The 16,857-nt window shown below is 54.6% G+C and overlaps 1 protein-coding gene across 1 annotated transcript in view; it reads left to right on the top strand.

Moving 5' to 3' along the window:
• The window catches only part of LOC105187921 (protein Tob1), an 85,861-nt gene that overhangs the window by 58,767 nt on the left and 10,237 nt on the right, over positions 1-16,857 (top strand). The window lies entirely within an intron of this gene.

The raw sequence follows: 16,857 nt of genomic DNA, 5'->3' as shown, positions 1-16,857 counted from the left end.
GCGGCATTCGAGTGCGCGAGAAAGAGAGAGAGAGAGAGAGCGAGAGAGAGAGAGAGAAAGGGAGAGAGAGAGAGAGAGAGAGAGTGCAGCAAGTTATGGAGGGAAGAAAGGAACGAGCTCCGCGCGCGCTGATTCCCGCGGAGCGTTACGGTCTCACGCTAGCCATGCGCTTCGAGAGACCGCCCTTCGATTCGAGAGATGCCCTTCCGGGTGATGCGCGCCTACGTGTATACGTGTATATCGCGGTAGGAAATAGCAGAAATTCTGCCCGACCGAGTGCCAGCCAGCTAGCCGGCGAGCCAGCCAGCCAGCCAGCAGCCAGCCAGCTTTAACCTTGGCTTGGAAATATGCTGCGCGAGCGCGCGAGAGAGCTCTCTGCCGCGTTTGTACGCGACGCTCCATCGCGGATTTTCCGTCGGCCTCGAATAGAACGTGTCGCAATTAAGTATTAATAGTCACACACGCCCAATTAAAAGAGGCGAGGAAACGCCGTCTTTGATTCACGCGGTGTGTATGTGTGTGTGTGTGTGTGTGCCGGTCGGTATGCGCGATATCGACTCGCGCGCGCTCTCATCCCGCTCGTCGACGTCTCGCGTCGTCCGCCAAGCGGGACGAGTTTCGGGGGGATTGCGAAAAGAGACGCGGCTTTCGGGAGCTATTCCGCGCGTCATCACCGTCGTCGTATGAGCTGGGGTAGGGGGGAGGGATGAGGGAGAGACGGCGAGAAACGAGAGTCGAGGAAATTGTCGAATCGCCCGCCGAGACTTTTTCCCACAAATTCCGCGGCTGCCGTCTTGCGCAACGCGCACACGTAAGTGAGTGCTCCTCTCCTGTTCATCATGCGCCAACGAGCTCGCTCTCTCTCTCTCTCTCTCTCTCTCTCTCTCTCTCCGCGCTGCGTTTTATTAAGGCTCGCGGATCCAGCCGCGCGGAATTTTAACGCGGCGGCTCCTCGGCCCCTCGCCCGTCGCGCCGCTCGCCTCGAAGTAACACGAAGACACCTCGCGCGAGACACCCCGAGAGCTCTCTCGCCGGTGGTGCAGGGTGCGTCCGTTGCATGGGAAGAAGTATCGATCGGTCTGTGTCTCTTGGAGGCGTCTTATTTTTCTTCCTGCCACATCCTTCCACTGCCGTCTTTTCTACTTTGGACGTACGATAAAACGAGATCCGGCGGCGGCTGGATCTCACGTTCGCTCCGCCATCCCAGCAGCCGCCGCCCCCGCGCGCGCGTGACGGAAGTTTCCAGCGGGGAAAAAATTATACGATTATGCGGACGCCGTTCGCGCTTTTAAAAAGGTGAAATGGACAAATTTCGCGCTCTCTGTTCTTCCTGAGCGGCAGCCAGCCGACGCGACGGTTCAACACACGCGGGGACACGCGAGAAGGAATGTCTCGGGACTTGAAGAGCGACACTCGTTTTTCCCGGTTATCGTAATACTTACGTTGAGAGAAAAAAAAAAAGATCCAAGAGAGGGAGAAACGTATGCATTCAGTGGGCTCCAATGACGTATTGACCAAAATAACAATTTTCTTTATTTAAATAGTACAAGCACCTAATAATTGCCACACTGCCCTCGTTCCCTAATTTGTTCTCGTTTATTCGGCCAACGCTGAAATCTCACGCGGTTGACTCTGCTCAAGTGAAAATGCATCGGATCGCGATCTCTCCGAGGTCGGAGATTCCCTCTCGACCGGGAAGATGAAAGACGCGATAAGGGTTTTGGCTTCTTCGCGATTTCATACGCGAGGTTCCCGCGGTGGTAATCCAAGTTAACGCGAGCCCCCTCGAGATCGTCGGAATACATCGTTTCTCTCTTGGCGTTCTTCGCGCCGCCCGTCGCAAATCTCGAGCTCGGGCGCTATCATTGAAATATCGGCGGCTTCAAAATCCGCTCCCCTTCCGCGCGTAGTTCCTCGTTCCATGCTCGTGCCATATTTCCTCGTAGAATGGAGCCCTACATCCTTTTGAGGAACATTCCCTGAGAGAAGGATCTTATCTTCCGATCCAGCCTGCGCCAGCATTATGTGCGGGTCTAACATTAATCTCTCTCTCTCTCTCTCTCTCTCTCTCTCTCTCTCTCTCTCTCTCTCTCTCTCTCTCTCTCTCTCTCTCTCTCTCGTGTTTTCAAGTATCCGCGAAGTGAATAACGTGCAGCAAAGTGATCTTCCTCGTGTATCGTGCCAGAAGAACGAGTGGAGAACTGAAAGAGGGGGGCGGGGCGCTAATGCCGTAACACCTCGCGAAGAATATTTCGACCAGCGGTACCTGCGAGTTTAATCAACTTTGAGATAAACAAAAGAATCGCGGCGTTGTGGAAATTACGTTTCGCTATTACCAAGACGACTGGCACGGTGACCCGAGTATATATACCCTCGGACCAAGTCCCGCTGTTTATTCTCCAATCTCCGAGAGCAGACTCCAATTTTTCTCGCGTGTAATTGAGGTTACACCGGCAACGTGGCCGACGGCCGCGTCTCGTCTCGTCTCGTCTCGTCGCTCACGAATTCAGATCGTGAAACCGATCGGTCGGATATCAGCGAGCTATGCGAGTCCAATGTCGAAAGCTCTTTCCTCTTTCCTGCGGCTGCTTGCCTCCGCTATGGGAAAGAACACCTCTCTCTCTCTCTCTCTCTCTCTCTCTCTCTCTCTCTTCTCTCACCCATCGCTACCCCTTCCCGGACAGGGGCGGCCACCGATCGATCACCTCGCCCACGTTTCTTCCTTCCGCTTTCCGCGATGGAAACCGCACGAACGCTCGCAGTTCTGAAAATGACGCCTTTTGTCGGACACCCTCAGGAGGTTCTCTCCATCCCTTATTTCTTGCCCTTTTTTCACCAAGTGCTCGAAAAACTTGCGGATCCTTCGGGGAAACACGTTGACCTGCTTTTTGATCTCGCAGGCGACCTCTCCTTGCGGAATATTAAGAGAGAGAGAGAGGAGAAATTTGAAATTGATTGCCGTCCCTCCTCTCTCTCTCTCTCTCTCTCTCTCTTTCTCTTTACGAGGGATCGTTTGCCTCGGAAAATGCTGCACAGACGATGATTAGGACATATCCATGCGGCAATCATGACTGCGCATTGCAGCCCGCGGCGCGTCGAAAGTCCGTTCCGCCTCGCTTTGATTTTAGTTTCATTACGGAAGCCGCTCGAAATGTGCACGCGCGCGGTCGGGCTATAGCCGAGTTCCGTTGAAGCGAGAACACGGTACTTTAATATCGTTTGCGACGTCTGTTGTGTCCGTCTCGGGCCTTTGATAATTTCTACCCCCGTTTTAATCGCTGTTCACGTAGCTGCGGACGCGCCGCAGCGACTAATTTCCAGAATAACACTGCGAAACCGTGCGAGCGAGCGAGCGAGCGCACGCGCACACACGCCATCCCCTCGTCGGGATTCCCGTTTTTCATAACGTCTGTTTGCTAAAGTAAATTAACCGACAATGAACATCTGAATACATTAATTATGCATTCGGCGAGCCGACCAAGTGAGCGGCACAATGCACTCGTCCGGCCGGATGTGAATATCGCCGATTACATTTCACCATGGATAGCCGCGCATTCGGCGAGCGCGAATGTAATTTACATACACCAAGACTTCTCTCGTCCTCTCTTCCTCCCCCTCTCCTCCTCCTCCTCTCACTCTCTCTCTCTATATATATATATCTCTCTCTCTCTCTCTCTCTCTCTCTCTCTTTCTCTGTCCTTCGATATATTTAGAGAACACACACCTCGCTGATTTGCAACAACAAACGCGATATTTCGGGCGGCCGCGTGATAGGGTGCGGGCAGGAGGGGGAGGGCAGGGAGGGCAAAGCCGCGCGCGACCGATCGAAATTTTATTATTCCTCACTTTGTGCCGCCGCAGTCGGACGGTATAATCGTAATAAAATATTTTCCTTCCGCCGGGGGCCAGCAACACGGTCGATTAACTTCCGAATGGCTGCCGCATCCGGCTCGGCCGCGACGCGCGGCGTGTCGATAGTTAACAACAATCGGCGTGGATTCGCGACGGACGTGTGTGCACAATCGCGTCGCGCGCATTCGAGTTCGATTTCCGTCGAATTCGTCATCGGTCGAGCCGTCGCCGAGCAGCAGCTCGAGATTAGTGAAAGTCCGCCGAGCCGGCAGCGGTCGGAAGTCATGAAGGAGCGCGCTAATCCGCGCGTGAACCGGAAGAATCGTGTCTCCGCGAGCGGGAGAGATCCTCCTCCGTTCGTCCGTGCCGAAGAGAGGTCAGATGAAGAAAGGAGAAGATTCTAACGAAGGAAACGAACGCACGCTCGGATTCCACGAACGATCCGCGCGCGCGCGCGCGCGGTATTTCCCGCGCCTAGACGGTGCCTCGCGATCGACGGAGCGATGCGACGATTAAATCGCCGGGGATAAGCCGGGAACGGCGCATCGACATTTAGACCGCGAACGCTGGATAATCTTCGCGTGTGGAGAACTCGTTCTCGCAACGGCGGAGCCGTTTCTCACCTTCGGCCGCTTCCTTCAACGGCGCGCCGTTGACGCGGTACGCGAGATAAACCCGCGCCGCGGAGCCAGTGTCTTCGCGAGACCGTACACGGCGTGAGAGAGAGAGAGAGAGAGAGTGAGAGAGATTATCGGCGGGTGTCTTCGTACCGTGCGAAATTAAATCTCGGATATATAATTGCAGACCCTCACCTCCGCGATAATCCCTTCGCGCTCATATGTCTCCTCGGCCACGTACGCACATCGGGAGTCACGCTCTCTCATCGAGTACCGGTTTGCCGAGTCTCTCTCCCGCCGTGCGAGGAAGATGTATTCTTCGTTCCGCGAACGAGAGGAGGAGAGTCCGCACATTGTGCGAGCGCCGTGTGTTGTGTCATCGGGGGGGGGGGATTTACGCGGCGCGAGCTGTTTTATGCCGATCGGATTACGCGGTTGTCGGACATCACTTAGCGCGCCAGTGCCGAAGTAACAGTCTCCTCGCTGAGAAAGAGAGGGAGGGGATGGGTGAGAGAAGAAGGGGAATTCCAGGATAGACTGCTATCCTGGAAGGTAGACGCTATCTGTCATTACGATCTTTAATCGGCGCTTCTCCTAACGCGCGTCGGCTCTCGCGAGCGCGCGACGCGCTAACGGTCTCCTTTTTCCTCGTGCGATCGAGACGGGGCGACCGTATCGCCGTGTTTTATAAGGAGGAAAATTTAATTGTAAATTTATGCGAGATTTCCCCCCCTCACCGTGACCGAGACGATAATCGCAGCCGCGCGTCTTCTCTTTTTCTCGCCGAGTCCGCCGGCGGCGTTTTTCCTTGTGTTAAATGCGATTAATTGCACGTCGATCGCTATTAGCGTTATTGTGAAACGAGCAAGCGGAGCCTTCCTCCAACATTCTCTCGACAAACGATGAAATGTGGTGGTGGTGGTGGTGGTGTCTCGCTGGTATTCCCCCTCGAGTCTATTCTTCTCCTTCTAGGTATGCCCGATAAGCCCGCCTTTTTCTTACACGCGTATCTAACCCGCCGAGCGGCGGGGGAATCCACGATAGGATCGAGCGATACGCATCCGTCGTATCGCGGCGTTGGCCGTCGTTCCGCGACGCGACTTATCGCAAAATCAACGGAACACGCGCGCGCTTTTTCTCCCTTTTCTCTCTCCTATCCGAGAAAAAAACGCAAGGAAAGATACCCGAGGTAATAGTCGCTCGGTGTGCAGAGCGATCGTAATGCAAGCGAGATAACAAATACAGCGTCTCTCTCTCTCTCTCTCTCTCTCTCTCTCTCGCTCGCTCTTGACGGAGAGTTGGGATGCCAGCAGCAGCAGCAGCAGCAGCAACAACAACGATGGCGCGCGGTCATAGATATCGGCGGCCGCCGCCCGGTCGTTGAGCAAATTGGTCATAAAATCCGTAAACGGCGATGCAGTTTCTCTTGAAAGGCGCCACGACGGAAAGGAATAAAATAACGACGACGACGAATCGTCCGATCGTCTGCCGGTCGAGCTCTGAGGATGACAACCGGCCGTATTTTCGCGGATAATGGGCTCCTTGGCTCTTTCTTCTCTTTTCCCGTTCTCTCTCGCGATAACCCTCCCCCGTCCCTCGTCTTCTTCTTCGCCATAAAGCTCGACCCCCCCCCCCGCCTGCCGCCGGCCGCACCCTCTCACCTCGTCCGCCGATTCTCAAGCGTGTGTTCCCCGCAGACGACCAAATGATCGGCGGAGTACACGCCGCCGGCGCGTTTACTTCCGGGCGTGCATCGCCGCCGCCGCCGCCGGGCCGTAAATTCTCGTCGCGGCAGCGCGCCGCTCGAACGCACTCTCGCGCTTCGGGAAATTAATCCCGCTCGTGTGTCACGATCACGGGGCCGGGAGGGAGGAGAGAGAGAGAGAGAGAGAGCGTGGGCGAATCCGTAGAAATCGGCGTTTCATTCGCCGGATATGAACAAGTGTCTCTCCTCCTCGCGCTCTTTTCACATCCATCTTGCAATATCGCCGCGATTGCCGCCGCCTATCAATTCCAATCCATTTCACTTCGCGCAAATCTCTCTCTCTCTCTCTCGCCGCCTCTTCTCTCTCTCTCTGCGGCCGAGTCGATTCGTCGCAACCCGTCGCGAAATTCATGATTCCGGAATTTCTTGTGTCTCGCGTCCGCGATGATCGAGCTATGGAAGAAGCCTCGTTCGGAGGAATCTTGATCCTTCGACATCCCGCGCGACAAACGCGGTTCGTATCGGCTGATCTCTCCGACACGTGTGTGCGAGTTTTCCGCCGGCCTCGCCGGGCCTTGTTCGGCCCTCGGTGCTACTGCGTGTCGCGACTGTGCTTATCGATCGATCGGAATAGTACAGCAAATATTGGCGATAAGCATATACCGATAGATGAGCAGAGCCGCGTGGACGGCTGCCGCAGAGTGACACGCAGTCGCACGCAGGCCGAAAACATTTTACGCCACCGGGTTATTATCAGTTTTCCAGTCGCACGCTGCGATATCGACTTATCGATTATAATCCGGAATAGAGGGGACGCGAGCCCGTCAAGACGGCATAATTGGTAAATATGTGTATAGAAAAGGGTACACCTCACCGATTTTTTTCATTTTGAAGTATGTTATAAAGGATGAAATTCTGAGTGACTTCCTGATACAACTATATGGGGGTCGCGCTTATAGTTACCGACATATTTGATTTTAAAGTTTTGGAATTTTGATTATCCTGGAATTAAATTCCAGATATCATAAGCTGACGTTATTTACGTTAGTATAATCCAAACATAGTGTATACATAGAAATATAGGAAACAGTACATATAAGCGGGGGAGGGGCGGAGCCCTTTAAAAGCCGCAACACCTGATTACATGCAGATATTATAATAAGCTAAGTTGAGCCAGGTGATGGATCTCTTGAGAGAACTTTTTTCAACAATGTCCAAAAGTACATAAAGATGCAACAAGTTAGATTAGGTTGGGATTTGTTTGGGGAGGGGCGGAGCCCCTCTCCCGCTTATACGTACTGTTTCCTATATTTAAAGTGTGAATGAAAACTGCTTGTCTACTTCAAACATACTTCAACGTACGATTATAAAACTTCAAAGTCAAATATCTCCAGAAACTATAAGCGAGCCCCGTGCGATAAAGTATCAGGAAAAGTCACTCAGAATTTCATCCTTTATAACATATTTCAAAGCGCAAAAAATCGGCGAGGTATATCCTTTTTTATATATTTACCGCATAATTTGTCACGGCGGTAGCTTCGTCGTGCGTGTGTCGTCGACGTCTCTGGAGAAATTCGCGCGATTAGGAAATACCGCTAACCTTGCGGCGAATGTCAAGGCTGTGTCGTCGGGCGCTTTTCTTCGCGCGTCCGTCGTCTCCGGTCTCGGACGAGAGAATTCTTCCGTCGAACGTGCTCTCGTCCGCTCGTCGGGGAAAATGTGCGCGCGAGGCGCGCTGTGCTTCCCCGCTGGCACTTTGATTTTGCAATTCGTGCGAGAGTCGCGTGAGAAAACGATCGGTCGATAAACGCGCGCGCGATCCAGCTGCGCTTTATTTCTCAACGCTGCCACGCGGCTCCCTTCGTTCTTCTTCGGTCGAATCCGCGCGCTTCGCCGAGAGACGAACAACCAAGTCCGGTCCAACCAAGCGCGAGGATCTTGGCTGAAATCGACGTCGTCGTCGCGATCCCCACCCCGCAGTTTATAACCTGAGAGACTCGGACGCACACGCCGGGGGGGAGGGGGGTTGAAATATAAAAGTTGCCGCCTCGTTACGCTCCGGGGAGAAAAGAGAAGAAGACAAGCCCGGTGACCCATTTTCGGATTTATAAATATCCCGCCGCACCCGAGTAATTCCTCCCAGAGTAATTTCTAATTATACCGTGTTATTTTTTATATATTGTATAGATTTCTTCCTCTCCTCTTCCCCCCCTCCTCCTCTCTCTCTCTCTCTCTCTCTTCCCTCTTCAACGCGCCAGTGGAAAACGGTCTGACCTTTCGCTCGCACAAATTACAAATTCCAAGTTTCCAAATTCGCAACGACGCCTGACACGAATTGAAAATCGCCGTGGTGTCGTCTCTGACGATTTTGCCTCCGGACTTAAAAATCTCTCTTTGTCGCACCAAAGCGCACCAAAGCGACAAAATACCTTTCGCTCGTGCGAGCGGGGAAGATCCAAAGGTGTCCCGGCGCCGTGTCGGATCGAGGCACCTGATCGAGAAGCGCAGCGCAACGCATCGTCCCTTGGCCCAGGTCCGGACGCAGAGGACGGGCCCTTCGGCAGAGGAAGGAGAGAAGATCGGGCGCGGGAGGGGGGAGGGCAGGGCGGGCTCGGCATCCCTTCCGTACGAGGGGCGGCCCTACTTGTATTTGGGGCGCTGTTTAAATGGAGGCTTATGGGACAGGTCCGCGTCCTCGCCTTGTTATCTGGAGCAGCGGCGCCTGTGTCTGCAGGGAGGCTGTGTCGTATTGATCTGTCGGCCCGCCTGGCACCGTGCGCTCGGAGAAAGAGCGAGCGAGAGGAGAGCGGAGCAAAGAGGAGAGTGCGGCGAGGGGCCTAGAGAATCCGAGAGGGAAGAGACTCGCGCGCGCGCGCGCGCTCGCGCTCGCGCTCGGTTTATTATAACCCACACAATAAAGTTCAATAAGAATCGCCCGCAGTGGAGTGTGTGGGTCGAGGCGTAATGGCCGTGGATGGAAGCCCGCCTTCCGCGATAAATAAGATATCGGATGAGCGTTATTACGCGAGGAAAGCGCGTCGCCCGGAGATTCCGCGAGGCGTTCCGCTCGTAATTCGCGGCAGAATCTCGTGCCGTCGTCACTCTCCCCCCTCCCCTCCCCTCCCCAACTCCTCCTCCCCATGATCGTTTGGCTCGTTCGCTCTTGCTCCGTAGATAATTCCTCCGGTGGATGGCGAGAATTCTTTTCAATTTCCAGCTACGCCGATAAGGGCAGAATGTAATTTAGACCGGGCGCGTTTCGTCGCGTTTATCCTCCGCCCCCGCCCCATCATCGCTCGATGAAAAGTTTTCCCGACGCCGCCGTGGCGTTCGTTCTCGCGCGATCGTCGCGCTGGAAATTACGCGAACAGACCCGAGAGAGTGAGAGAGAGAGAGAGAGGGGGGGGGAGTCACCTAGCCGCGAGCGTCGGATGTGGAAAACGAGATCAGGCGAGCGAGCGAGTCACGCGAGCGGCCGGCCACGTGTCCGCGTGGGCACGGTAACGTCAGAGTTTGCACACGCAAGTGAGGATTCACCCCGCTGGTTTAAGCGAGGGTTAGGATTGCGCGCGCGCGCGAGGAGGAAGTGCTCGTCGAGGAGAGAATCGCGACGGGGAGCAAGCGAGGTAACGAGCGCGACTGTCGTGAAAGGAAAAACAGAGTCGGCCGGAATACGCGCGCTCTCCGCCGCTTTCCTGCTTGCGGAAAACAATTTTGCGCCGCGCCAACTCCTCGCGTCCGGCCCGAGTGACGAACCCTTGAGATTCCTCTTGTTGATCAATTGTCACAATAATGCCCGGTTTCTTCGCACCTCCCAATAGCTATCTTCCGGATGAAGATATCCGTCGGATCCGTGGTAAAAACTCGTTTTCTTCACTGAAATCTCTGGTTACTTATCTAACACGACGGCTGTTCCTGCATATTGCTAGCTTTTGACAAAAAGGGGACTAGAAATTTACTATAAATCACCACCAATATTCTGCTAGCGACATATTCTTTTCCGGGCTAGTGTATTAACTAATTAAAGTAGTATTCCGCAGTACAAAACAATCGATCTTCAGTTGCATGTAATAATTCAAGTATCACTGTATCCTTTTTCAAACGAGATCTTTCGAGAAACTCTGTATCATGCCACATTTGAAAATTGTTCGGCTTATTTCTTATCGTATAGGGTCTTCTTTCCACAAATTCCTCATCATCATCATCATTGTCAGACTCAAAAATATTAATATTCATGAGTAACAAATCCATGTTGTGTTCTCATAAAAGTAGCAATAGCAACAGCAAGATTACGCATTATTGTAATTTTTAGGTTATGTCAAGGCACTGAAATTAATATCTGCCAGATATCCGTTACTTCAGGTACCAGATAAGTTTATCTGCCGGATACAAACTTTACAAAGGTGAAGAAAACCGATTCTGGCAGATATCTCATGGATAAAGTTGTCGACAACTTATCTAGAGGTGAAGAAATTGGGTATAAATCTTGCGACAATCGCGGCCGGCGATCGTGTCGCGCCGCGCCTTTGGCCTTGTCGACTGCGATCCGGGAGACAACGACTTTTTTCCGATGAGGGTGGGCTTCATTTTTCAGTGTCTTTCGCCAACGAATTTTCTCTCACTCTCTCTCTCTCTCTCTCTCTCTCTCTCTCTCTCTCTCTCATCGCGGCTGCGTTCCGAATTGCACACGAATTGCGAAAGCAGTGCTTGAATCATTGAAGCTCAGTCATCATCAGCGTTCGCCTTGCTTTCGAACGCTTCTGTTGGACCTTGATGATCGGAAACCGATCCGGGGAAACCGAAGCCGATCCTGCTACGCTCGTCGCTCTGCTTTACACACCCTAACGACGAGCGACGTCGACGCGACCGTCACACGTTCGACGAAACAAAGCCATGTCGAGTGCCAGGCGCCGAAATTCTTCCGATCGCCGCCGCTCGACGCGGCGTCTCTCGCATCCTCGACGTGCTCTTCTCGAGGCTGTCGCTCGAGGTGGACAAGCGTGCGCACGTGACTCGGCCGATTTGTTGCATAAGAGGCGACTCGCGTTGCGCAACGCGATTCTGCACGGTTTCCTCCCGCTCACCTCTCTCTCTCTCTCTCTCTCTCTCTCGCTCGCTCGCTCGCTCGCACTCTCGGTCGCGTTCATTGTCAGAGCGGAGTAATCGTCACGGCGAGAACGTGCCCGACGGGGTAATCCGCAAACAGGTTCCGCCGAATTGATTACGGCCTCGCGCGCTTTCCAGAGAACGCCTCTCGGCGACTTCGGCTTTCCTCTCGGGCTCGTCGCTCGGCCGCTCGCACGCTTAGAGCCCATCGACAGGCTTTTATCCGATCCGAAGGATACAATGTCGCGCCGTGGCGACGCCCCGGGACGACGGGCGGGGCGTCCGCGTCGTCTTGACCCAATTTGCACGGCCGGCGTAATTAAATCAGCTCTCTGGTGTTTCTTCGGGGATCGATTAAACGCCGCTGTATATAGGCACGCCGTATTACGACGGCGGATTTAATCCCTCCCCGCCCCGGCCTGAATCCTGAATTGGCAGGATACTTGGCGTCGACTCGGGCGTTCCGCGTCGCGCGCGCGCGGCCGGGCTATTAACTCGGAAAATTGTCGTCAATTCGCGCGAGTCTCGACGATTCTAAAGAGAGGCAAGGTCCGCGCTCTCGTCCGACCTTCGCCGCGGATCGCGTGTGCACTGACTCTCTCTCTCTCTGTGTGTGTGTGTGTGTGTGTGTGGTGGAGAAAAAAGGGTGCGGTAACTGTGCGCGATTGTCGTCGCAAAGTGAGATCACTGCAGCCCGAGGAAAAGACTATTCTTACCGCTACGGCTGCTGCTGTAGCGTTAATGATGTAATTAGCCTAGTATCGCGCTACATTTCTTTCGTTTTTCGTTAAAACAACGAAGAAACGCACGAGACGGCACCGCGGCGAGTGATGAGAGAAATTCGCCTCGATCGATCAGCTCTTATTTTCCCCCTCTCTCTCTCTCTCTCTTTCCTCCTCAGTGTACACCGAGGAGAAATGTTTGCTACTGATGACTGCGATCTCACGACAGCGAAAGAATCGTAATTAACAGACTTTCATTTCCGTAGCAAACGTCGCTGTCGCGTCGCGGCGACAATGATTTCACGCCGTATATCGCGCGCAATCGTTTCGTCGGGACAACGACGGGGAGTCACTTGCAACGTCGCGACGCCGAGGACTGCAATTTTCATCGGCGACGAGCCGTTTTCTCCCCCGGCGCGTAGCGATCGGCTAATACGTGAGAGGCGAGCTGTTTGAGGGTAACTTTCTAAAGGAATGCCCTGAACCGCTCGCCCGTCGCCGCGCGATCCTTTTACGGAGAATCGAATTTCTTCTCGTCTCCCCTAAGCTGGTGCGCCGACTTTCTTCGTTTGCGCGCGCGCGCGTGTTCGATCTCTCTCGCTCAATCGCGAGCGAGTACATTGATCGAAACCAGTTGAGAGTAAATAGCGGGCGTAATTAGCTGCCTAACTTCTTTGGCTCCGCGATCGTCCGTTATACGACGTCGCGTCGTTGACAAGGACGCGCGCACCCGTCGCTGCCATTGCCGCCGCCGCCCCGCGCGCGCGCGCGCGCGCGGAGAATATCGAGAATCAGCCACGGTGTGTCCCGCGCTCCATTGACTTCATTCGCCGAAGGACGTTTTATCTCCGGCCCACATACCGTACCCCTTCTGCTACGCGACCTCCATTCAGTCCGGCGTAAATACAAAGGGCGCCGGCACCCACCCAGGCTGGATAGCGCTCCCGTGAGAGGAGGGAGCGTGTGTGTGTGTGTGTGTGTGCGTGCGTGTGTATAGAGAGAGGAGGGAGAGAGCTGAGAAAAAATCCCTTTGACACCTGTGCGGTGAGAGTCGATTACTCGACTACTCGCCGACTCGTGGATAATTAGTGGCCGCAGTAAGGCCGGATGTAGAATACGTCCTGACACGGCTTTTCCGGTGACGTGCACTTTTCTCTGGCAGTTTCGCGCGCTCTGCCTCTCTCTCTCTCTCTCTCTCCTTGTCCCTCTTGATTCTTGGCGAATTAATTCCTCGGTCGATTCTCCTCTCCGACCTGTGCCGCCGAACTTCTCTCCAAGTTTCATGCTGCTCGTTTCCAATTCGACATCCGCCATTTTTCACAGCGGCAGTGATATTCGCGCATCTCGTCGGCTTCGAGAGTCGCCGCAACGCGGCTAATTAGAGAGATTGATCGAAAGACCGCGGCAGGATCGAGATAACTGGACGTTATCCGAGCAGACGCTGAGACTCCGCTCAGCCGAAGACCCCGAGACGCGCGCGCGCGCGGCGCTTTTTCCTCCCCCTTTCCAATGTCAAGCCCGAGCGAGCGCGGGTGAACGTCTCGAGCCGCGAGAAATATCGCGGGAGAATCAAGGTGGCGGAAATTACGGCACTTCGCGAGCACACTCGGTCAGGCACGGAGCCGGCGAGCCGCAAGGCCGTGTATTTTTAACTTGAGAACCTTCCGGCAGCCCTGCCGCCCGGGATCAATACCTACGACCACCCCCGTCGCCGTGTACTACTGCTGGAAGTAGAAACCGCGCCGCTACACCGCTAGTTTTAACCTACATATTCGCGCGAGAGCACCTCTTGGCTCGGGCCAACGTGGAAACTTGCCACCGAGTCAAGTACAGGAAGCGACCGGAAAAAGCGAGTACGCGCGATGCGATGTGCGATGCAGATGCCCGCCGCCGCCGCCACCACCCCCCTCGTTGCGGTTCCCTGGGTGCGGTAACGAGGCTGCACGAAGCTCGGTGAGAAAGAGGGAGAGGCAGCAAAGTCGCGGGACCTATTTTTTTTTTTCTGCTACTACATACTACGCACGTGTGTAGTCCCTTATCCCAAGCGTTGGGATAAGGGACTACAGACAGCCCCCGCATCATCGTTTCCAGGGCGAGTCCCGAATTATCCGACCGGCAGGGAGGATGAGAAGGCGGTTGCGAAGATTGCGTTTAAAGCAATCGGCGAACGGAAAACGCGCGGGGAAGAGGGAACGCGCGCATCTACGAGGGCACTCTCCAAGTCGCAACGAGCCAATCGACTGGCGGATACATTTTCACAGACAAACGAGCTTCGGGAAATCAAATCCGCGTAACGGAAGAGGTCGCTGGACGACGCGAGAGAGGTCGTCTTCGAAGGGTCACCGGCTCGCGAAAGTCGTGGAAGCTCTTTTGCGGTTCTTTCGCTCTCACCCGGTTCTGCCCCCTCCCTCTCTCTCTCTCTCTCTCTCTCTCTCTCTCTCTCTCTGTGTGTGTGTGTGCCTTTCTTTCTCCTCTCGTCTCCGTCTCCGGTTAGAACTCGGTTTTCCCTCGCGATATCGCGAGGCCGAAGGGGAGAAGCCAGAAAAGGCGGAATCGAGTTCCGAGACTCTCGGGTCGCTCCGGATATACCCGGCGGTCGTGGAAGCCCTTGGTAGACGCCCAAGAATCTCTATTGCGAGAAAAGAGAAAAGATGGAAAAGTAGCGGTGGTGGTAGTAGTGGTGGTGGTGGTGGTGGTGGTGGTTGTGGTGGTGGTGGTAGCAGTAATAGTAGTAGCAGCAGCAGCGGTAGTAGTAAGACGAGGAGAGACGGGGCGAGATGAGAGGGCAAGAGGGCGGAGAAAAGGAGAGACACCTTTCGCTCTCGGTGCCATTGAGAGAGGAGCGACTTCCGCAATTGCGGCGAGGCTCGCGAATAGCGAATAGACGGTCGCTCTCGCCAGGGGTCTAAGAGCAATCCCTTTTATTACTTCTCGACCTCCCCCCCCCCTCGGGACCCCCCCGGTTTACGTCACGAGACTGTTTGCGCGGACGTGCACATTTTCATACGAGCGGCCCGCGCGCACGCGCGTCACTTCCGCGTGCATAATTCACGCGCGGACGAGCGGCTCGGCGACGTGTATAAACAACCTCGGGACGTAAAAGGATGCGACGGAATGACGGAATTGCGAGAACCCGGTTAGGCCCGCCGCCGCGCCGACGACAATGACGGAGGAGTTATAAAGCGGCGCGCGTAAATTATGCGATTGGCACGCACTCGCATAATCGAGTCCCTCTCATTGTCCCTCTCCCCCTCTCTTTTTCGTCTCGAAGTCGCGAGGAAAAGGAATCGATCGATCGACGGAGCATCCGTCGCGCCTGTCGTGGATCGATTAAATGCCGTAAGAAAAGTCGCACACGGTTGAATATGCGATGAGCAATCTATCCTGCGATATTTTCTTTTTTCTTATCATTTGTTCTCGCCAGATCCGAACAATCTCGATGCACAGCGGCCGGTTCTCGCCTCGCGACGTTGACATTTCCGCCGACCGTGGTGTTACCTCTTCCTGTAACGCCGCGTCTGATTTCAACGCGCATTCCCGAGACGCGCGTAAATAAGCGCACTTTGCGATGTAATTTGTCGCACGGTGTGTTGTGTGATGTTTCTCCTCCCTTCAGTTGTTGGTTCGTCTCTGAGTTGACAGTACCATACACCGCCGTTCCTCGGCGTCACGGAAACTTGTGCGACACCATGACGGTCTCCGCGTGATCAGCCCGTGTGAGAAATCCGCAGCCGAGAGGCGCGCGCGTTTTACGTCTCGACGATGAGAGAAAAACATTACGAATAGTAAAAATAGAGCCGCTTTCCGCAGATGGAAAGCGGCGCGGTTCGGGTCTTTGGAAAATCCGTCTTTTGTCGCCGCTCCGTGCGCGCGCGCGCGCGCGCGAACCTCGAGAAGCAGCAGAAGGCGTTATCCTCGCGGACGCGCTCTTCTTCGTGGCGCGCAGGAAGAGCGGAGAGAGGAGAAACGATCGGCTCTGTTTCGGTTCCTTGAGCGTGCGAGGCCGAGGAACGGGCATAATAAGTAACCGGAAGCCGCGTTCCGTCTGAATGCGCGAGCCTCGCTCGTGAAAGGAGCCGATAACGCGCCGTCGAGTCCTTTTCCGAGAGACGGTCGGCGAGCTCTCCGATCTCGGCGCGCTGGAATCGAAGAGCGCTCGGAGACACGAGAGAGAGAGAGAGAGAGAGAGAGAGAGAGAGAGAGAGAGAGAGAGAGAGAGAGAGAGAGAGAGAGAGAGACAGAGACAGAGACAGGCATTGTCGCTCGCTGATAACGCATACGCGAGCGAGCGCCGCGCGATAATGCCTCCCAATTGCGAACTTGGCGCCGCTCATTTGCGCGAATCGGCCGGCGTAATTAAGGTTCTCTCGCCGGAGGAGGAGGAGGCGCGCGCGCGATCCGCGTTCGAGTCGCTGCAGTGTCGCGATATAGGGATCGTAATTCGGAAAGGAATTTGTCGACTGCGCAGTGTCGCGGGACTCGGATGCGTGTGCTGCTTTGTTCCGTTTTTTTTTTCTTTTTTCTTTTTTTCTTCACAGATCTGTACGCTCGCTCGAGAGGACTCGCTTGAAGCGCTGCGTAAATATATATTATCTTACCAGCGCTGGGAAAGTTGATCTTTACGAGTAACTCGTTGCCGTTATCGTTACTCGAGCAGCAACGGGTCGCTGCAATTTCCGTTACTCTCTTCTCACCAGCTTTCTTCTTTTCCTCCTCTTTCATCTGGCTCGCTGCTAGAGAGAGAGAGAGAGAGAGAGAGAGAGGGTGGGCGGGGAGAAGCACAATCTGATACACGCAAAGCAACGATAAAGGCAACAATCGTTTTCGTTTCGTTAGCGTTGCGCATAAAGCGCAG

The sequence above is a fragment of the Harpegnathos saltator genome, unplaced genomic scaffold (assembly GCF_003227715.2).
Source record: "Harpegnathos saltator strain DR-91 unplaced genomic scaffold, Hsal_v8.6 scaffold58, whole genome shotgun sequence".
Taxonomy (NCBI): domain Eukaryota; kingdom Metazoa; phylum Arthropoda; class Insecta; order Hymenoptera; family Formicidae; genus Harpegnathos; species Harpegnathos saltator.
This window is presented reverse-complemented; position numbering and strand designations above follow the sequence as displayed.